Source organism: Mytilus californianus, unplaced genomic scaffold (genome assembly GCF_021869535.1).
Source record: "Mytilus californianus isolate M0D057914Y unplaced genomic scaffold, xbMytCali1.0.p SCAF_4, whole genome shotgun sequence".
Lineage (NCBI taxonomy): Eukaryota > Metazoa > Mollusca > Bivalvia > Mytilida > Mytilidae > Mytilus > Mytilus californianus.
In genome coordinates, this window is record NW_026262690.1 from 36810940 (window position 1) to 36832355 (window position 21416).

The 21416-nt window shown below is 31.3% G+C and overlaps 1 long non-coding RNA gene across 8 annotated transcripts in view; it reads right to left on the reverse strand.

The window, feature by feature from the left end:
• Positions 1–11581: 11581 nt before the first annotated feature.
• Positions 11582–21416, reverse strand: part of LOC127737986 (uncharacterized) — a 113433-nt gene continuing 103598 nt past the window's right edge. For 7 of the 8 annotated variants that reach the window (XR_007999905.1, XR_007999901.1, XR_007999902.1 and 4 more), the window contains 3 exons: positions 21106–21224; positions 14407–14566; positions 11582–13357 (listed from right to left, as the gene is read on the reverse strand). This is a non-coding gene — a long non-coding RNA (uncharacterized LOC127737986). The remainder of the gene's footprint in view (positions 13358–14406; positions 14567–21105; positions 21225–21416) is intronic. The other variant, XR_007999898.1, reaches the window with a different exon arrangement.

The following is a 21416-nucleotide window of genomic DNA, read 5'->3' on the forward strand; positions in this document are numbered from 1 at the left end:
TAATGGAACATGAAGGGTAGCGGAATCTGCCGAGTCTTATCAGGATGAGGTGCATCATTCACAAATCCAGTGTCATATCGAGTTCATTGTTTTCGTAAGCACTTCCGATATGCACAATCAACATTTCCTCAAAATAAATAGAAAGATGCTTGTTTATTTCAATAGTTATAAGCGGTTGTGATTTTTTTTATAATTTTATTGATATGTATAGTTTTATTCTAGATGAGAGAAGTGCAGAGGAACTCATCATCTGTCTTGGCATGCTAAAAGAGGAGATAAAGAACAGTAGAAAATATGCTGCTAGGTAAGAATCAAAAGTGTATTTGATTTTAAAAATGCCAATATATATTTGATCAAATGAATAATATTAAGCATGAAAAGAAGTTTTATATTAAAAAATATCAATTGATTTATCAGTAAATTTATGTTTTTATACCACGGTCCTAATGTTGTTATCCGGATCTTAAATCATGCTTTTACTTTTTGGTGTTGTAGTTCGTATTCTTATATTTTTAGATTAATTCTACTTAGTTGCTTATCAATATTTTTCTATATTTCAGGCCATTGACCAGCAGTTGGGTACCAAGAAAGGAGAAGCTCTTATTGACCTGTAAAATGAAAACAGGACATTTTCAAATTGTTTGTTGTATGGATGGGGTACAAGTAGAAGATTGGTCAATATTATGTACATGTACCTTGATATGAATTTATTTTTGATTGTGTTCAATGATTAACTGGAAATAAATGATAACATAAATTCCTTTGTTTTATATGTTGTAATTTTGTTTTTAAAGCTAGAATTAGTATAATGATAATTTCATTTCAAAAGTTCTAGACTGTTTTACGAATATTTGAAATGAAGAAAAAATGCAATAGTCGAATGACGTGAATTGAATTAAAGAAAAAACTCATTGAGATTGAAAAGGTATTGGTCACATTCAATTTGATATGGAAATTCCAGTTTCTTAGTTTGATGCATTGGCTCCTTTTTGTGATGGTATGAAAACCTGTTTTATTGAGAGCTATCATACGTTTTACAGTCAAGCCTTCCGGAATATTAGTTTAATTGGGGCCTAATGAAGTAACGGCTTCTCACAATAAAATGATAAACATGTTTCTTCACGACCCTTTATGGTCTAAACATGTTTACATTCAAAACACTTCACAGCTAAACGTGTTTCCAGACAAAACACTTCTCAGCTAAACATGTTTCCAGATACAACAATTCACAGCTAAACATGTTTACAGTCTAAGCACTTTTTAGCTAAACGTGTTTCTAGTCTAAACGCTTTACAGCTAAACATGTTTACAGTCTAAGCACTTTATAGCTTGACACGTTTAGGCTGTTAGCACATTAAATATTAAACATGTTTAGATTTAAAACATGTCAAAAATCGGTTTCATATATGTGTTTAGGAAAGTGTTTAGGCTCTAAACACATTTTTTAGAGTGTATTTTCACTGAACTAGTACTCATTTTTGTTTAGGGGCCAGCTGAAGCCCGCCTCCGGGTGCGGGATTTTCTCGCTGTGTTGAAGACCCATTGGTGGCCTTGGGCTGTTTTCTGCTCTTTGGTCGGGTTGTTGTCTCTTTGACACATTCCCCATTTCCATTCTCAATTGCATGTAGACAAAGATAAAAACAACAAACATGGTAGTGGTATGACGTAAATACTACACAGAAGTGTTTTTTTTTCAAATGAAATTTTTGATTTTCTGCATATAAAATGACTTGCACTACACAGAGAGTCTATCGGAAGTCAATGCTATCATTACCGCATTTAAGCTAAAAGCATATTCTGGGCATTTGAAGGTCTCTGCTATGTATTGGTTACCTAAGCTACACAAAAACCGTAAAATATCGTTTCATCTTGGCTTATTGTAAGTCTTCTATATATATACAACGCATCTCACTGGCCTTTTACCTTGTTCTCTTAATACAATTAAAGAACTTGAAATTAACTTTTGTGATAAAACATACGAAAATAGTGTATTAATTGTTTTTGGAATGTAAAATACACTCCTTGTGTTTTAGATAAATTACGTGCTTTTGATGGTCCTTTTCGGTAGACAGTTATGACTTTTCGGCTCACTACACTAAACTTCCACAAAATCTTATCAACCTGAATTTTTTCTTATTCTATCAAATGGTCTTCTTAAAATCGGATTGGAAATGTAAATGCTGCATTTCATATAAAGCCTTCGCCTGTACTGAAAAAGTATGCTATATATACTATTTGGGGGGGGGGGGGGGGGAATGAAAACAACACTTTATAAGTGTCATGCGTTTGAAGCGCCTTTCTGGATTTACATTCATCAGGAACGCTCAATGCTGTGATGTTATGATTTTAAAAGCTGTTAGTTTCACCTTGACAACATCTTTGTTAGTTTTGACAGTAAATTTTATCGACAGTTAAGTATCCTATGGGCACCAAAAGCGCCATTTTATAACAGGATTGTTACTGTATATCGTTATAAATCACAATATTTGGCCAATCTCAGTAGAGATCTGTATAAATTCCATGTAGTAGAAAAAAATGTTAACACTCACCGCTATCTTGATGATATTTTGGCTTCAATTAATCAATAAGTCTGTAATTTTACTACGGAAAGTTACCAAAGAGAACTTTATGAACAGAAATTCTTATTCTTTTCTAGATTTGGATAGGTCTGTTACAAACAGGAAACTCTATGGAAACATTACCGACAAAAGAAACGATGTTTTTTCCCTTATTGTTAACTTTCAATTTTTGGACGATGAAGTTCCCTTTGTCCCTCCTTATAGTGTGTATATATTTCAACTCGAGTGTTTCGACCGTATCTGCAGTGACTTTTAGACTTCAATTAAGATGATGTGTATGACTGATAAATTATTAAGTCAGGGATTTCGTCTACACAGTAAAATTGAAACCTTTACTAAACTCTTCCATAGATGCAAACATTTGGTTTGGAAGTTTGGCATTACCTGTAGAAAACTTTTTATTGTGATGCTGTTTATAGTGCCCATAAATTTAGATACGATCCATGTTAACCTGTTGTTCATTTGAATTGTCATAAAAGTTATCAATTAAGAATTGTAGTAAAATCTTTCAATATTGTTTGCATCGACATCTTAAAATGGATTTTGTCAAAATAAAATTGCTATACAGTTATGAACACAAATGGTCCTTCATCCTGTCGATACTTATATTTGACATTGCACAAGAGCACGCTTTATTCAGACTGTTTATGACGGCTTTACACTAAATCTATTGGATGTGTACTGATTGATACTTTTGTTAAGGAAGACGTGGTTTGATTTATTAGTTGAAATTGTGTTTGAACTAGCTTTTAGAAACTGAGTGTACTATGATATCAGTATTTCGTGTCTTTTGTCATTTTGTAATTGTTTTGTGCTTTGTGCTGATCCAATTAGCAAAGCTCGTTCCAACTAATTTCTTAGTTTATGTTGTTCTGTTACATCAATGTCACAGGTTAAGGGGTTAAGCACTCACAAACATGTTTAACTTAGCCATGTTCTTTAGCACAAATTTTCAAAAGTTCACATCATTATGATCATGTGTACTAAGTTTCAAATTGATTAGTCTATTACTTCATGGTACACTACCTTAAACAAAAACTTTAAACGGAAAGTATGGACGGACGAACGGACGGACGCTAAGATCTTAAAACATTCTATCGTTTGCGTCAGTATGCACGAGCTTTTCTAGTCACTTGACATCGTAAGCTTTACTTTAAAATCTTCTTTTCTGAAAATTGAATTCAACTTCACAACACTCATCATTAGAGTGTGTTGTTTTAAAATTATGACGGTATCTTTCAGATCGATTTTCCAACATATATTACTAAAAATAGGACACGAGAACATAGGTGTAAAATCAAATAAAATCTTTAATTAAACTTTCATAAAAATAAATTTATTAAAATCATAAAACTGGCAAACTTAAGAAAATGATAGTAAATATATCTTGATTAAAATCATAGTTGATGACCCTACCGTTATCTAACATTGCTAAAATGGTTACCAGAATGAGAACATTGGATAATGTAATTGTAAAGGTATTGCTACTATATATCTTGCTTAACATATGAGACAAAATGCTACCAAACTTGAAGTAAATCGTAATTTACGATCACATGCAGGACATACGGATGATGACGTCACGCACCATCAAACACGACTGCAACTGTTGAAAACTATACAAAAAGTCGTTAAAAATATTCTAAACAGGCCTAATTGCTTTCATAATTTGTGTAAATAATACCTGCGATGCTCTTTAGAAATAACATGATGACGAAACCGATTAAAGACGTAAGCCTTTTTGCACTAATATTCTTTAGTGAACATAAATTCACCATAGATACATACTTTTATTCCGCTGTATCGATATTAACAAAGGGGGTGTTGATTTCCTAAAAAAAAACTTAGATAATCCCGTCAAATGCTGATATACCATGAGAGTTGTATCTTACTGGTATGATTTTTAAGGAGTTTAGTGTTTATTTTACAGATCTAGAAAACACATACCTCTTGTTCACAACTTAATTTTCTAGACTATATAAGTTAAGTTGATATACAGATCTTGTGTTGAAAATCGTATGATTAAATATGTATTTCTTTTTGTATCGCTTGATAAGTGTTGACTACAGAAAGAAGCCAATTCACAGTGTTCCAGCATATTAACAAACTCTAAAAATCCATCAAGGATATTAGAGTGTGCAATCGTAAATTCTTTGGAATTTGTTCTGTTTTAGTACCATGTGATGGTTGCATGACTAGAAATACGTGTATGTGCAGCAGTATATCAATGTCAATACAAGACTAAATATAACAATGTAGCCTCATTTTAGTGTCCTGTTTTCAAGCTTCCTCAAATCAATGTTAAATGGTAGCCATTTTTTTACAAGTAGCCTTAGACGAGCAAAGAACAAGACTGAATTTATTAACATTTTACTACCCAATCATTTCATCTCTAATGAAATTGGAAATATAAACATTCGTTTTTAATCGAATTAAACATAGACGAGAGAGCGCTAACAAGCTAATTTTAAAGTATCTATATATTTTTAAATTCCACAATTCCAGTGAACAAGTTAGTATCAGTGCAAACTTTCGAACTGGACAGGCTATTACTATATAAATCTTTGATAAGTCTTCGATCTTCTGTCAAAAATCGTCGGTGAAAATGAATACAAAGAAAACGCTGATCTCGCATTCTAATATTCTACGCTCCACCACAATAGGGTCAAAAAGCATCTTGTGGTCGACAACCAGTCTCCATCAACAATTATAGACAAGTGTCTTTATCGAAAACTAAATCGACCCAACTCTAGAAAAAACTGTGAAAAGATTTAGAATAAACTACAAATATCCAAACTTCAAAATGAATTTTATACAGCAAGGTTTTTATAAGTTCAAAAAATAATATTCCAGTGCAATGCCTGATTAAATATGTGTAAAAATTAATGCAAGTATACATAAAGATGCCTTTTAATTACTTAGATATCTCTTTTTGATGAACAAACATAAACTAAAAAGAGAAAAATTGCATATACTAAGGAGGTAATTAGAAACAGAAAATCGAATGTATTTCAACAAAAAACTGAGAAAACCAATAATCTTCTTTAAATCTTACTTTCCCAAAAATACTAAAATCATCACCATAGACAACCTGTGTGTTTCTAAAAAGGCTGCAGTCATGTGACATTCACGTTGTTACTGAAGGTATACTATGTTGCTGGAGAGGAAGGAATGGATTCTAACTTAGACTACACAGTGGATATTCATATTTATCTGTCACATAAATATTCCATCACAGCCAAAATTCCAATTGGTTACAGTCTAAACATAGTGTTGAACTGATCTTGACAACTACAAACCATGTTTTAGCACCCAACTTCTGTCGAATAAATATCAGTAAATAAAATGAAAATACTTAAAATCGATAGCATAACAAAGAGAGAAAAGAAAAATATTCTCACAAAAAAATATATGTTTATAATAAAAGGAAACCGTTTTATATTTGAATACGTTTAACCGTTTTATATTTCAATACGTTTAACCGTTTTATTTGTATTTGTATTCCCCATCTGGTACCTTCTCCACTATTTTATATCATCAGGTTAAGAAATACATATAGTTTACCAACTTGTCATAAACAGAGTATATCATTTGACATATACATGCTCAAAAAGCACAGTGAACCTCATAATTAGAAGTGGCTTCCCAATATAAACGATAAAACAGTGACAGGCAGAGAAAATAAAAGACGCAGCATATTCAGTAGGTTTTTAGGACTATTTAAAATTAAAAGAGATGATACTCTTCATCAGTACTTGATGAAATTTCGTTTTGCATAAATTCAATCTGTTTCCACATTTCACTTATAAAACTTGGCATATACCAACCCAAAAGCTAGCGTTGATTGCTCGAACTTTTCAAAATTAAGCTTTTACAGCCGTATTTCTCCGAAAATTTAATTTTTATTTGTATCCAAAGCAGATATATCAAGAAAACGTACAGAAAAGCATGCTGACATGATTAATTTACCTATTTTTACCATTTTCTAAATTCTGCTATTGCTAGATGACTATATCATTTATTATAAACAAATTTGGTCGATAATTACCACTCATTACATATTCAGAATGCTTATTTGATTGACATCTATCAATCTCTGAACACCCGACTTTTTGGTATTGATTCTGAAATAAATATACTTATTCTATTTCAGTGTAAAATGTAAATTGCACTGAGTAACCGCGTGTTGACATCCAAGTTGTAAATGTATTTGCAAATCATTTGATATATGATCAAATCAAGCAGAAATATCTTTTTACTTTTATATTTCTTTAAAAGGTAATCCGACTTCATCCCTTAGCTATTATCAGCAATACAAGGTCGGGCAGATGGAATAATCTATAGACTCCGACGCCAATAAGGTGACGGTAAATTTTCATTGAATTTTCAATGTTTGAGCATCATTGGACAATTGCGTTTCAATTATTGAGTGTCAAATAGCCAATATTACAACGCATTTAGACTGAATTAAATTTTTGTCATTATTATCAATAAATGTAATCAAGGGAAAGAAGATGCAAATTCTAGTGTATATGTTACATATTAATTAATAAATATATTTCCTCGGTTCATCTTTAATTTTATTGCCAAACCCATTTATTAATTTATAAATCAAATCATGTATTGGATTAAAAATCCTAATACAGGGTCTTCACATACAAAATCCAATACTCACAAATATACAAAATACAGTACTAACAAACATTTTTACACACAGACACATTTAAATATGTTGACAATCAAATAAAAGCGACATGTAGATAATGCCTGGTTAAATGTAATTAAAATTTCTACTTGAATTATTTCCCTTTACTTACGGATTTAGAATATAAAAGGTAATCTTACATGTGTTTTTTTCTAGTTTCATAGTTTATTGTTCTATAATTTTGATTTGTATTATCATTGCTATTTTATGTGTAGAAGTTTGGCTTTCAAACACTGGAATAACAATTTTATCATTCATAATCAGAAAAGAACATGTATTTCATACCCATGCATGTCTTACCAACGTGAGGAAGAACGAATGACCGCCATCAAAACTTTTAGTGATTTTCTTATGTTCATCTCTTTTATTAATACTTTTCTGCTATTTTTTTCAGTGGGGAAATGCATTTACTTTTATTTACCTGGACACTTCTGAAATGACAACTGAAACAAAACTAGTTAAACACTTATCGCAATTTTACCCATCTTAGCGTTCCTGTCACTTTGAAGAGGGCATTTTGACAAAGGAATTAACAACTTAATTTAAATATACGTTTAAAGTTGTATTGTGGATGAATGTACCGTTATGCAAAATCTTTTGTTCGAATAAATTTGATTGCAATATTAACCAAAGTTCCATGTCTCAAATCATTGAAACTAGCGATGAATTTGACTAGAAGGTAAGCAATATAAATTTCACGATTTACAAATTGGTAAATAAGACATTATTATATGGTTGAACTGTAGGCTATTTCTTAACTGAGGTCAATTCTTGGTGTCGCAAACCGATTATTTTAAGCCTAAGGGTAGTTTTAAAGAATTAGTTACGGTTACAATCTATTTGAGGTGTATGGTATTTCCGTTTCGAGTGTTACACCTCAGCTGCCTTCTTTCTATGTTGTTGTTCTTACATTTATTCTGTTATATAATTTCCGTCTCATTATGGTATTCTTATTTTTGTTGTTGTCCAAAAGTAAAAAGAAACGAATAATTAACGAAAAAGAAGCGAAGTCATGTGATCTACAGATAATTTGTAGCCTATTACTGTCACAATTGGTTTTTTAGTCCTAATATTTTGTAAATTAAGGGTCTTTTTAGTCCTATGGTCTTTTTAGTCCTAATATTTTGTAAATCGAGGGTCTTTTTAGATACTGCTCGTTGACGATGAATTTCTTTTCCAGAAGCACAAAGACACATTTGAAAAACTATAAAATCCGAAAAGTACATAAAAGTATGTTTATGAAGCGCCTTTATGACAAGTACAATATGACTATTTTATTATTGGCACCATTTGATTCACTTCCCTACTTTACTATCAAAGTTTAACTTAGCTCAAGTGTCCGACTTTCAAGGCTTAGACAAATACAAAGTGTACAATATATTCAATCAAATCACTGCGTAAATAATTCTCTTCAAAAACTGAATGAAAATAAACATACATATAATTAGTTTTTATCCTTTTCGACATTTTTGCAAATACATAAATTTACTTTTGAACAGGTGCACATTTTCAGTTTCCTCAAAACTCATTAAAAATGCATATATTTCAATTGAACTGAACAAGTGTCACTTTCTTATATCCGTCAAACTCGGGCGATGTCAGGAAAGAGTTTTGGTTAAGATGAACAACATTATCTTTCCAAACCCACCTTAATCTCCATAAACCGCCACTACAACCCTCTTAATTCCAATCCTTTTCATTAAACGGTAAAAGCCAGTATTATGTAGCGCTAATGAGTTATACTTATTCCGTTAATAAGGTGAGGATTTGAATTGCATTAGAACGGCTTTACTGAATATTTGTTGAAAAACTAATCATGTTTGTGCGAGAGAAAGCTTTTAAGAAAAACCTTGTATTTCTTAAGGTCCATTAGCAATGATGTATGAAGCATATGTAAACTTTTTCGATGAATCTTGTACAGAGCTAACATTTGACCCGTAAGACGAATATTTTTACAGTTTCTTAACACTTATTTTTCTTTTCTGTGTGATGCAACAAAAGCAGCAAGTTTTGGAAAGGAAAGATTAGTAAATTAGTTTTTAATTTCAAAAGCTTAGATCATAACCAAAGCATGTTTATCTTCACTTTTATATAATGACAAATAATATGTACGATTGAGGAATTATATTGCACTTAAAATCATAAATATATACTAACTACAAATGAATATTAAACAGATTTGTATACTGAAGATACTAATATCTAATTGTGTTGATTCATTAAAGGCGGGTAATATTTTTAAGGAAACGTTTGACCTACGATAAGCTAGTAAGCATAGAAGAGGGATGCTACTTTTAAGGAAACGTTTGACCTACGATAAGCTAGTAAGCATAGAAGAGGGATGCTACTTTTAAGGAAACGTTTGACCTACGATAAGCTGGTTAGCATAGAAAAGGGATGTTATAGTGGATTTAAAAGCATTTTAATGTTCAACATACAGTTTCTCGATTTTTAGTTGAAAAAGTTGAAAATTGTGGGGGAGGGGCTTTTGCACCCCCTGTTCTGTCGACTATGTGTGATTGTGTAAATGGATTGGTGCATTTCATATGTTGGGTCTTATTGTACTCTTAGTACATGATGAGGAGTTGACAGGATATGCATTTTTATTTATGTTCTATTTGATAACTAGAAAAGAACAAAACACTAAATCATTATCAAGATTAGGATGGTTATCTGTATTATTTGTGTGCAACCATAATCAGCTTAAATACAATTCATAAAACCCACATTTACAACTGGTCCATCCTAGTCCAGGGTTCAAGAAAAAAACGTACCCAGTGTCTGATTCCAAGGGTGTATCTTTACTAACGTGATTTATGCCGTTTCCTTTTAGCTTATGATCTAAATAACATGAATGTCACAACGGTAAATGGTATATTTTATCTTTGCGAAAACATATATTATCGTTGTGGGGGCATTATCAAAATTTATCACCCTGTCGATCGATAACTTTACTCAATAACAGTAAATACTACGAAAATAAACACTCGTAAGACTAGCAACACAACTTTAATGTGGACAGGTAAGGATTTGCTGTCGATGCAAAATAATTAGTTTAAAACATTGGGATTTCTGCATGAAGAGTGTTTATTAACAAAAAGTGGATAGCGTATTCCATTAGACAAAATGAAAAGGACATTCTTTATGTTTGATTGACAGTCTTTGATACGTTTTATTACTTTGGTATCTGGGACTCCACGCTATGTCTAATACGTGGACACATTAAAATTGAGATGTATTGAAATGTTCTTGATATTTATTAAAATTAATATATATGTCTGGAATTGTTGATTTGTACCATTTTGTATATTTAGGAATGGCTTTGCCAAAAATGGAATTAAAAACCGAATTCGTCCTTATTGCGACGTGTCCATTATAAATGTAAACTCGGTTTTATATCCTTCCAAATTTGCATAACCCATTGCACTAGTATGGGTGAAAGGTCAGCATACGGTCTTCAGCAACCAACAAGACTTAGTTACAATTTATCAATCTCTTAATTGACCCAAGTCTACACAAGTTATAATTCAATTTTACAGAAACTAACGAAAGTTCTACAACCAACACCCTAAACCACAGGCATTTGTCTCTGAAAAAATACATATATTCTTGAATATAAGTATACAGGTGAAAAAATATCAGAGACAAGTGCCTGTGCCCTAAACGACAAAGATATACCATAGACAGCATCCCAAGGTAAGTCTGGAAAAAAAAAACAAAAATAGTAAAACTTCCATGTATAATTTCTATATACACAAATAATTCATAATGAAGTTTGTCAAAGAGAATATTTGGCTTTGTATTAAAAAAAAACTCTATAGAATCGAAATTAATACTGGTAACTACTTCTGGATGTATATTGATTTGTGTGTTGTTTCGGTTGCTCTCTGTTTGGCGTATATCCAACGTCTCCTTTTATTCACATATAAACAAAAACTGAGAATATGTTATTAAATAACCTTTGTCACCATATAATTTCAGCTGATCAACTTGCAATAAGCAAAATATTTTTTTTCTGATAAACCTGAAACTGTAATGACACTTTCAAATTTCGTTTTTTTTTTCTATCTTTTTTAATCTTGTTACATCCAAAAAAAATCCAATATGGAAATTTGAATGAAAATACCATATGGCAAGTGGATCTGCCAATTTAGACACCCATATGGTAAATGAAATAAAAAAAAACATGAAATGCGTTAGGCGATTTTTGGAGTAACACAAACAATTGTAAAATACTATAAGAGCTCTTTGAATGATTGTATGTAAAAGCTATTGTTTTTCTTAAAAATAACCATAATACTTTTAAGGACCATGACCAATCCTGAATATGAATGATTTATTTATCACCGAATGTACAGAAATCAACACTAAATCAATAGACAAAACAAAACAGTATAATACATGACCAAAACATTATATAACTGCTGTCTCAGCGTTAACCAACTTTCTAATGCTATACATGGTAAGCAAAACAGGAAAAAAATAAAACGTTTCACCTCCAACAGTTCCTCTGTGTTGGCGTTTCTTTGGATGGCTAACTCAGGAAAATCCAACACAATTTATGGCTATTATACCCTGTGACATCAGCTTTCGATCATGTTATTTTATACTTTTTATTACATTGCATATACAGAATATAGACTGTGACGCTATTGTCTAAAATACAAAGACATTGCAGCACGTTTCTATTTCCACAAAAGTAGAATTGCATATTATTTCTTTACCATTTGAAAGAAACCTGTTGTTTTCAGGAAGTGCCATCCAATAATATTTTGCTGTTCTTTTGAGATTGACATTAATTGTACCTGATGACTTTCTGCAATTAACTGGTTGGATATGATATTTAAGTCGAATTAATACAGTTTATTCGGTTGTATTAAATATTCTATAACATGTTTGTTAGTCCATGCCAAAAGTGCATATATAGTACTATGAACAAATACAACTTGAAACTTTGAACATCTAACATTTTACCGAAACGCATTTTGGAGGTTCTTTTTCCCATTCGGGAAGCAAATCCGTTTTTCTTGGTTGGCCTAGAAACACGATTCAATATTTGTTATTTGTGATTATTTGACTGACAAACTTTTGTTTATAGATTGATCTGATATTTTTGATAATTCATTTTTTCTGACGTTTCTCAAAGAAAAGATAGATTCTAGTTTCACGTTTGGGAAACGAAATAAACTGACGTCTGAATCTGTTTCCCCTTAAATAAAAAAAGAAAAAGGTAACAACATACATTACTTTCTGCTATGTATTAAATTATTGTATTTGACAGACTTTGGTGACTTCAAGAAATTTTATATAGCATCGAAAAGAATCCGTCAATTTGAAAAGCTAAGAAATTTAGACTTTTAAACGAGCTCAAATAGTTTTTAAACCTACCCCTTAAAAAAGCTTAATTTGTTTCCAGAAGTGTAACTCAGGATCCTGACCTAGTATAGATCCAATGTATTTATTATAAAACTTCAATTTGTGTCTGGAAAATTTCTAGTAATACATTTTCCACAAAAATTGAAATAAATTTACAAATCGTTTTGAATATCAAAATATCAAGTTTTTCTTCTGCAAAACATAACTTACAAAAAAAATACATTTTTTCTGATCAAATGAATAAAACATTGCGAAACAAACTGTGACACGATCATCAAGAAAGACACATTTAATAAGTATTTGTTAGTTAATACATTTGTTTAATTTCGTTATCAATTGTTTCTTCTCGGTTTTTCTGTTACAAACAATCCAGAGTTATGAATCACGGTTTAAACAAATAATGAAAATCTCTATACACCTGCAATATAAAATGTCAACACCATCAAACATTGGCGCAAATAATGTTCTGGTCACTAATTAGAAATAAATTGAAATGTCCAACTGTAAAGTGCTTCTGAGTGACCGGTTCTCTTGACCTAAATATTAACCCCTCTATGCATGACTGCTCCAGCTCCTGAGAAAAATCATTCTGATGATCTGTTTGACCTCGGTTTCATATTAATGTACCCGGTAAATCCACAGAACAATGGCCGGACTTCATATTCTATCAGCGATTTAACCACAATATTTTAATTGTCTGAAATGAATGGAAAGGTTGCTTTATTGTAAAACTGCCATCATCAATATTTTATATTAAAACTCAGCATTGTGATCCATATCCGTTACTACATATATTGTTCCTTTGTTTTGAAACTTAGAAATTTATTTGGTTTTAACTAGTCATTTCGTAAGGTTTTTCTTTTCGTGTCTTTATGCAACTGATGAAGGATATTATTTGTCATTTTATTCGATTTATTCCTATTATTATGTGATTCAAAATTAATATAACTTTTTTAAACGAGCATCTTATTAAAGCATTTCTTTTTCTTTTTGTACTTTTATGACCTATAAGAAAAACCGTCTACTTTGAGCTATTGATAACTACAAATCATGTTTACATCTATTTTGTCACAAGAAAATGAATTGCAAATTCGTATTTACGATAAACAAGAGATGTGCAAGATATGCACGATCACAAGGAATCATATGTTTTACCCTATAACATATCCTGATAAAAACTTAACGTGGTAAATCTCTGAAACAGTACTAAAAAAGCAATGAATATCTCATCCAAATAGATTGTAATACTGGTCAACTTGTATTATTATTGTTTTCCAATTATAAACATTTATAGAATGTGAATAGAACTTAAAGAAAAAGAAAAAGTTATCCTTCTAACCTTCAATAAGAACGAATTAACTTGTACAAAATGTCATCCATAACCGTTCAGTCAACTGATTTCCGTTTGAAGTTTATATGCATAATGTGTCCAGGTAAACGTTATGTATGGAATATAATTTTTTCGATGTTTTAACAAAATGTCATCCATAACCGTTCAGTCAACTGATTTCCGTTTGAAGTTTATATGCATAATGTGTCCAGGTAAACGTTATGTATGGAATATAATTTTTTCGATGTTTTAACCTCTTCCTTTGTTAAATTTTTCGAAATTTGCTGTACTTATTTTCTAATTTTCTCAAAGCTCTTCTTTAAATAACATTCTTTTCATTATTTTTTTTTTTATATTTTAGTTACTTTAACTTACCTGTCCCTTTGAATATCTACGAAGTTTAAGCTTTAACTTACCTGTCCCTTTGAATATCTACAAAGTTTAGGCTTTGACTTGATCTTCTGCTTTTAAAAGTTATTCCAATAAGTTGTTTAACAAGTATATATACAGCAGAAATACAAGACAGCATCTCCAATTCTGATTAAGTTATTGACCAATGCATTTATTTTACGTAACCTGCAAAGGAAATTTAAAAATCAGTAGACAGTTTAATATTTGCCCCTTCTGTCTGTTTTTTTTTTATTGGGTGTTTGTTTAGTCTGTGTTCGGTGTGTAATACAATTATAGTCTTTTCTTTTTTTTCTTTTTCGTATAACTTTCTGTGGTTATACAGGTCATAAAAAGTACTTTTAACTCGGGTAGATATGCATTGGTAGGAAGGATAAACCTTCATCAGGAACGCTCCATCCCAAAAAAGTAAAGCCAAGGGTGTATATAAATACTTAAGAAGCTATTTGACCAAAAAAGACCTTAAAAGTACTAATAAAACTTCTGAGCTGATGATTAAATGTGGTTATCATTTTATAATTTTTTTGAAATATCAATAAAGCTACTACAATTACAGTGTTTGCCACTTCTTTCATCAGGAGCGCTCAGAGAAAATGTTAGGAAGTGAAAAGGGTATAAATAGATGCGCAATTATTTATTACCAGTAATAACAAGTAGTTGCAAAAATTGCTATATATAGATCAACTTTTTTGTTAAATGAAGATGGAACCTTTAATATCCCCCAAAATTGCTAGATCAACTTTATTTAAGGAAGATGGAACCTTTAATAGTCAGTCCCAAACATTGCCAGGTCAACTTTATTTAAGGACGATGGAACCTTTAATAGTCCCAAACATTACTAGATCAACTTTATATAAGGAAGATGGAAACTTTAATAGTCCCAAACATTACTAGATCAACTTTATATAAGGAAGATGGAAACTTTAATAGTCCCAAACATTACTAGATCAACTTTATATAAGGAAGATGGAAACTTTAATAGTCCCAAACATTACTAGATCAACTTTATATAAGGAAGATGGAAACTTTAATAGTCCCAAACATTACTAGATCAACTTTATATAAGGAAGATGGAAACTTTAATAGTCCCAAACATTACTAGATCAACTTTATATAAGGAAGATGGAAACTTTAATAGTCCCAAACATTACTAGATCAACTTTATATAAGGATGATGGAACCTTTAATAGTCCCAAACATTACTAGATCAACTTTATATAAGGAAGATGGAAACTTTAATAGTCCCAAACTTTACTAGATCAACTTTATATAAGGAAGATGGAAACTTTAATAGTCCCAAACATTACTAGATCAACTCTGATGCAACTGGAAATTGGGGCATAATGGATGGAATAATAAATTTCGCCTTACATAAGTCAACCTAAGGACCCCTTTGAGAGTTGAGGGTACTAGCAACGATCTACTCTCCTGACATGGATTATTTGATTATATATACTCGAAAATATCTTATCTTCAAAGGGCCTCATATTGCATTTTATTTTCTTACGAATATACCCAACCAATGTGCAACAACGAAAACTAAATACCGATAAGCAAGCTAAAAAAAATTCAACAAACGAAAAACAAAAATGATATACAGTAACAAACGAGAACCACTGAATTTCAGTCTCCTGACTATGGACAGGCAAATTTACAGAATGTTGTGTGGTCAAACTTGTCTGAGGGCGCCTAACCTGGGACAGAGGTGCAACAGCACAACTCAAAACCAAACTGTGAAAAAACAATAAACGAAAAACAAATTTATGATATATAACAACCAATACCAACTGAATTCCAATTTCCTGGCAAGGGACAAGTTTGATATATGTGATACAGAAATACTAACGTAGAAATTCAAATATCTTTTGTGATACGTCGCGAATGCCGTTTTTATATTTTTCACAAAATGCATTGCAATAATAATCGTTACGATAACATAACCCGATAATTATTCCGAAAGCAGAGAAAAGGTATATATGCTAAAGCAAATCCTTACTATTTTAACATGTAGGCCTCATAGACTTCAGAAAACTAATTGTACGAGGGAAATACGACACGAATCAATTAAACCAAAAGCAACCTAAAAAAGTAATAATCATATTGCGTTATCCATTCCTTAGTTATGCATTTAATCAAAACAAAAGTACAAAATGAACTTTCAGAGAATACGGAATTGTGAGATTGTTTATTTTTGCAGTGTTATGCCCTTGCCAAAAGTAAAAAAATGAAACAAACATGAATCTCTTCATCAATCATTACAATAAATATTCTTTACTAGCAGTTTCAAAATTTTATACGACATCTTAGACTTCTACTAATCTCAATTATGCCAATTTTAGAAAGAAATCCCCTTCAATTCCATAAATCAGGAAGGTGATTAATAGCAAATCGTCAAACGTTATGGTTTTGTATTGTCGAAACAGCAAAGGATCCCATCAATTTGTCAGTTTACCTATAAAATACAATTAGTATAATTGCATTGAAGTGTGGCTACATGGTAGACACGCTTTTATGGCAAACAGCTCGCCTTTATTGATATATTGTCCTTCCGACCGCAGCAATATACTTAAATGACAAATATGCCGCTTATATTGCTACCAGAAATTGTTTGAAACAAGATCAATTGCCATTTTTCCAGACTATACCTAACCAGAACCGTCTTGGAACTTGTGATATATTACCGGAAGTGAGCTCGGCATTGATTGTCGGGATATGACAATACCCACTTACAGCAGTCGTTAAATGATTTAAGGTCAACAAATTTGTTCAATTTGAAATACCCGATCAAATAGCATATAACACCATTACTCTTTTCATTTACCTATCTGTCGATCTGTTTTATAGGGTATTGTTACATTAATCGCTAATGCCTTTCTAGTTGCTGAATTGAATAAACAAACGTAATAGCGACATGTTTGATGAACGACTCGGGTTGATACACAAGCCGTCGATATCGAGTACTTTCTTCTTTATTCTCAAATAGATATCAGATTTTCAAACCATTTATTGTTAGAAATGATGTATATCTGGAAACATAAAAGGGTAGATTCAAGAGTTCGATACCCAGTTGTTTCAGGTTTTTACCCACTGGAGATAGCGTTAATTGTAAACAAACTATCAAGGGACTATTAACTGACGACGTAACACAACAATTAAATTCTACATTAGCTGTCATAACTTTCATTGCATGATTGAATTTCAGTTATATTATTTTTCTCGTGCTTCGTTTACCTGGCATAAAGGAATGTTTAACGAGGTGCATTCTTTAGTAACTTTCTATGGGACTGGCTTCGTTACATTATAGATAAATATAGGTTAGAAGGAATTCCCGCATCATCTTCGAACTAAATTAAAATCACCATAAAAAATAAGCTCTCTCGTATTAAAATGTACACTTTATGTTGCTTTTGGTCAACACTTATCACGTGCATCATATAAAGAAAAAAAAACCCTCTGCAATGTCAAACCTAAACATATCTTCAGTATTCTTACGTTCTTCATAACGGACAAAAAATGATAATATACTTGACATGCAAAACATGTATTTCAGTATCAGCCCATTATATTTATAGTTTTTGTATTAAACGCATCGTGTTTTCAGTTGCTTATATCACTGCAATCTCACACAAAGACCTGCGACTCATTTCACAAAAAATCTTAAGAGTAAAAACACTCGTAAGTCATGAACATTTCAGTATAACTTACGATCAATTTTAGTCGTAAGATTTTTTGTGAAAAGAGCCCCTGTATCGTAGCAGTTCTCCTGTCATCTTTGTCTAAATGTTATATAAATGAACGGTCATTCTTTGTCCCAAAAACTCTTCCAGGCATTCTTCATTATGTTATCTATATAACAACCTCGAATGAATGCACACTAGTTTTCTGTTTAAAGGTTGGGTAGCGGTGATAGCCACTCACTCAATTATACTTCTATAAAATGGATATTTGCATGACATGAAATCTAGTTCCTTTCGTGATCTGTCCTTGAAATACAATAAAAACCAATTTTTTGCACAATGTAATCAGGCGAACCTGCCTGCATGGTCATGGGAAGAGGGCAACATTCATGCAAAAAAAACTAAACGTGCAACACAATTTCTTCGTTATTCTTAGTTGTTTGAAGACTTAAGCATGCAATTAGTATCACTTTGGGACCCAATAAAAATTGGACTGGGCTGCTACATCGATTATTTGTATTTGCGTGGTGCTGATGGCAGCTTTTTGGTAGGCTGCGTTAGAGATGTAGGGCCAAATTACCCTGAATTAATTTCACACCCGCGCCAGTTTTATTAAGTCCTTCAATATGTACATACATTTTCAGAAGAATAAGGGAGATGACTCACATAACTTATAATTTCATACATGATTGTACAGTAAATTTCTTATTTTGTATTTTAAGTATGGGGACACAATAATTTTCTCTTTAAATTCCCCAAAAGCAGTTCTATTTCTAGAGAAACCATCTTTTCATAATTTTATTTCAAATTCTGTCCTTGAGTTTTCTTCCAATTTACATAATAATGCTTTTTTCCCTGTAATCCTTACAAAATGTTTCAAATTTTCACAAAACGTAAATTGAAAAAGGTTGGTGATGTATATTTTTCGTCATAGTTTTTAAATAGTACAATATAAATTATATATTTTTGCCAAAAAAGACAAAAAAAAAGTGTATTTTTTGTTTTTACCCAATACTACCTTAATGGATACTAGTATACGGAAAATTGTTGCGAAATCCATTAAACATATTTTTTAGACTTTTCCATTAGAATTCATCAACGTTTTGAAATTGACACCTTTTCGGTGAGCTGTGTCCTCTGGCAAAGTTGGTTTAAACTGACGTTCGTTTATATTGGTGGCCTTATTTCAGGGAAGTAGGAAGTTAAACATCCAAAACTTACTCAGTAAAGGAGATTTCCGAACATGTTTAAGGAAGAAATAGACACCTTAAACTGAAATAAATAAACCTAAACATCCTATACACTATGATTGTTAATTGTCTCTCTAATTTCAAAAGTTGTAAAAACTATTGGAATGGGAACAATGTATTCATCGAAAATAAGCTTATTCTCAATTCTATACTATACTTTTTTTTTAAATTCAGGTCTAAAATAACCTACAAAGTAATTTTCTGTATTAAATGTATATCATTTTGACTGCTGTTATATTTTTTTTTAACATTGTGCTTCACACGTGTCTGTAAACTTTGTGCTTCACATTTGTCTGTAAACTTTGATTTCAATCCAAAGTACGGTTCTTGATACATCAAGAAAAATATTTATGTACAAATGTCAGCCTATTTTTAGAAATCTACGACCTTAACTTTAGAAGCTTTCACCCCAAAACTCATAAGGATCGTTTTCTTATTGTAACCATATACCAAAGTTTTGTTGCAATTCCAAGCAAGTAAAAATCTTTCGTTGCTGATAGGATAGTGACCTTGACTATGGAGTTAATAACTCTAAAATTTGGGGTATTATTCGTATTTAACCTAATAATAATATGTATTCAAGTTTTCTTCCAGTCTTTTGTAAGGTTCCAGTCACCAACGTTTGTCATCAGGAATTCATTTCTAAAAAAAAAGATTTTCTAGTTATCACCCGCAACCCCCTTTTTCTGAACTAACTTTGAAATATTTTAGTATTTGTTACCTCGAACTTTAACATGTTGGCCTAAAATTTATAAAGATCTTGCCCTCAGCATATATATGACCAAAAGCTGGAGTTTTCAAAGTATGTTGTCCAGTTATCATCCGGACACCAAAATCCAGACGGACGGTCCCAGTAACCTCGATACTTCGTAGAGTGTTGTATAATAAATTTAAAAGCATCAGTTGTTTGCTCTCTACAGCTATAATTTCAAAATTATTAGAAAAACGCAACAGAAAAAGAAGGTGTTTACGTTAAGTTTGTTATAACCTAAAAAAAAATACATTTGTTATTTAATTCTTGTTAGTTATATATGCAGAAATAGATTTTTATTCAACATTCGATATTGAATTCTGAATGAATTATTTAGCTGCAGATGCAAATTAAATATTTAACTGAAAACAAGATCTAGCATTTGAAAAACGTATAACATCACGCACTAATAGGGAAACACTTAATGAATTACGGTTTATTCAATTTCAATGTACGATTTGAATTTAAAAACATTAGTGTAGAATAACAAAAGGGTGGCGAAAATTAATATTTTGTACAAATAAAGATAGGCTTTTACGGGTTTGTGCTTCTGTCAGTAAAACAAAGGTGTCATTGTGGATATTCAAACCGTGAAGATTTTAACATTTTGAGCTATCTCTCATAAATTTGAAATACCCAACTGATTTAAAACAAAAGAAATACCTTCCGATTGGGGAAAGACGTGAAATGGGATATTTTGTATCCTGGTCTGTCGATTTTTGTACAGATAAAAATGGCGACTGAACGTGTTCCCACAAAACCATAAAATTCCACTGACATTCTAGATATTTTAACTCCTACAAACGTTACTTACATAAGAAACGTGTTTATTATTTTTTTACACGTATCTTACATCAAAAGGAAACATTTTGTTTTTATTTTCAATTTGTTTTTTTTAATTCCATTGATTGATATATTTGTATTTTTGTCTCTTGTTCGTCTTATTTCTGTATACTTTCATTTTTGCAAGTAAGTGCAAGTAACAAATAGCACAAATAAAGCACAATGTTATTTAAATCTTAAACCTACTTCAAAATAAAGGCATCTTAAATGGTATCGCCCTTCAGCCTCTTTACACATCTCTGACGCCTTTTTGAATTTGGGTAACTCCAGCATCTTTACTTTCCAAGTAGGATGAACAAGCAGACCTGTAAATTAAAAATAAAATCTTACAATTCCAACTCTTATTAAAACAATATGACAAAAGAGAATTTAGCCATTTTTTTTTTAAATTTAGGATCAAAGAAATACCTGCATGGACAAACTGTATTTCTAGAAAATCTAAAGAAACTGAAAGTTATCAGTTCTTATATCCATATGTATAACCAACCAATTTATGA